The 2,565-nt window shown below is 58.4% G+C and overlaps 1 protein-coding gene across 1 annotated transcript in view; it reads right to left on the bottom strand.

Annotated features, from left to right (window-relative positions):
- The window catches only part of GNL1 (G protein nucleolar 1), a gene marked incomplete at its 5' end in the record, with an annotated part of 10,473 nt that overhangs the window by 3,251 nt on the left and 4,657 nt on the right, over positions 1-2,565 (bottom strand).

The following is a 2,565-nucleotide window of genomic DNA, read 5'->3' as shown; positions in this document are numbered from 1 at the left end:
CACCCCCTGCCACAGGCCTCCTGTCCTCGCTCTGGCTTCTCAGTGCCTGCGTCTCACGTCTCGAGATCGTTGCCTCCACCCACCTCAGCTACCCACTCAGGCCACACCGTAGGCCCGGCCACTTCACACTCCGAGACCCCCTCTCCAGCCACCTCCACTCTGACGTCCCACCTTCCCCGTCTGCGTCCTCTGGCCTCTCCACTCCAGTCTCTCTGACCCTGCCCCTAGCGCAGTAACACTGTGCAAACCCCACGCGGGTCCACCTTCCCCTCGCCCAGCCCAGCTCCAGGCGTCCCCGTTACGGACCTTGACCTCCTTAGTCTTCCTCTGCCCTCACCACTCCTTGGCCGCCCCACCTTACGCACCTGACAAGACTGCAGCCCTGTAAAGGGAACTCCCCTCCTGCGACTGTAACACGCACCAACGTGCCCAGGGCGTGCACGTGCAGCCCAGTGAGCCCCATACGGCCGGCCCTGAGCCCAGAGCACGGCAGTTCTGCAGGGACCCCCTTCTCCCTCTGCTCACAGTGCTGAAATCTGGGGGCGACAGTCACAGTGAAGAGGGTGAAAACCTAACGATGCTGCTGGAAGCTGGGGCCTGTGGCAGGTGACTGGGTTTATAAAGCCATCAGGATGTAACCCCACGACTGAATCCGGCGTTTATGGGGACAGAGAATGAGCCAGGCAGGTGGACACATACGGTTCCTCCTTCTCCCCGAGTGACGCCCTGCCCCGCGTTGAGACTTTGCAGAGTCCTCACGAAGGAGACCTTCACTGGGTACGCCCCTTGGTCTCAGGCCTCTGCGATGTGAGCTCGGCAAGCTCCGTAATTTACAGACTACCCAGCGTGACATGCAGTGGTGGCCACAGGAAGGCAGACTGAAAGGCTCCCCTCCCTCTCTCCCTGTCTGCCCGTCTCCTACCACTCGTCCCCACTCAGCAGGGAGGACACACTCGTTTTAACTGTGAGGGCGCGCAGTCACCAGTCAGAGAAGGAAAAGGGAAAAAGTACCTCCTGACGAGGCACGGTCACGCCACGACCCTGCGCCATCCCGTCAGGACGGGGAGCGTGCACACACACGCCTGGCATGGTTTTCAAGCTACTGGGGCGGGATTCCAACTGTGATTGGCCACGGGGGATCCAACTCTCTTAACCACCCCAAATAAAAGGAACCTCTAAAAGAAGGTATGCGACCCTGCCATTCCTCCGCTCCATCCTACCACTGGCTTCCCATGAGGAAGAATCGAATCCAAACTGCCTCTCACAGCCCCGAGACCCTGGATGATGCGGCCCTGTCGACCCTCCTGAGCCCATACCAATCCTCCCACCGCCGTCCCCCACCCAGGAAACCCAGAGTTTGTCCCCCTGCCATTCCTCCGCTCCATCCTACCACTGGCTTCCCGTGAGGCAGAATCAAACTGCCTCTCACAGCCCCGAGACCCCGGATGATGCGGCCCTGTCGACCCTCCTGAGCCCATACCAATCCTCGCCGTGTCCCTTGGCTCGCGTACCCCAACCCTTGGGCCCAGAATCACCAGGCTCGGTCCCACCTCCAGCTCCTTGTACCCGCTGACCGACTGGCTGCACAGGTGGCCCGCTTCAGCTCGCCCAGGCCTCCCCTTCCAGGCCCCTCTCTAGCCCCTCACAACTTCATTTCCTTCACTGTCCCTAAACAATGCCACTTCCGATCACAAACCTACTTACTCACACGAGAACACGCTCCACGAATATAGCAACCTTTCTGCCATTTTCCCTGCAGGCCCTGGCAAGCACCTGGCACCTGGTCGGCCTCAGAGAACGTCTGCTGAGTGGACAGCGAATGCGAGCAGGCGGGAAATCCAGACCCAGAGCCACCTGTGCCAAGCAGATGCTCCCTGACCCACCACTGCGAGCAGAGGCCCGGCGGCACAGACCTGGGCCCTGTGAGGGCGAGCCAGGGGGACAGGACTGGAAAGAGGGGCAGTCACGAAGTCAGGCAGGATTTTCTCAAGACAAGGAGCCCCAGGCCCTTCCAAGGAGCCCACCTAGCTACTCCACGCTAACCACTCCTGGGCTGGGCCCCTGCAGTTCCTTCATCTCAAAGGCCAGGACTCTGCCAAAGTCTCCTCTCACCTCCTCCCAAAGTGGAAATGGGCCCCACCCCATCATACATTCCTCTTTCTCCCACTGAGGGTGAGACAACGCCCTCAATTAAGAGGAGATTCTCCTTAACAAAAGACTTAAAAGGCTGTGACCTAAAAAGAAATGAATACTTGTTGAGCTCCTATTTAAGGATTCCTGTACTACTGACTATAATTACAATGGAGGTTGTTAACCCGCACACAGAGAGTCCCCTACAATGACCCGGCACACAGAAAGTCCCTACAAGTACCCAGTAACCCGGTACACAGAAAGTCCCCTACAATAACCCGGCACACAGAAAGTCCCCTACAAGTACTCAGTAACCTGGTACACAGAAAGTCCCCTACAATAACCCGGCACACAGAAAGTCCCCTACAAGTACTCAGTAACCTGGTACACAGAAAGTCCCCTACAATAACCCGGCACACAGAAAGTCCCCTACAA

The sequence above is a fragment of the Tupaia chinensis genome, unplaced genomic scaffold (genome assembly GCF_000334495.1).
Source record: "Tupaia chinensis unplaced genomic scaffold, TupChi_1.0 Scaffold000176_1, whole genome shotgun sequence".
NCBI classification, from domain to species: Eukaryota; Metazoa; Chordata; class Mammalia; order Scandentia; family Tupaiidae; genus Tupaia; species Tupaia belangeri.
The sequence above is the reverse complement of the archived record's forward strand: the minus strand, read 5'-3'. Positions and strand labels throughout refer to the sequence as shown.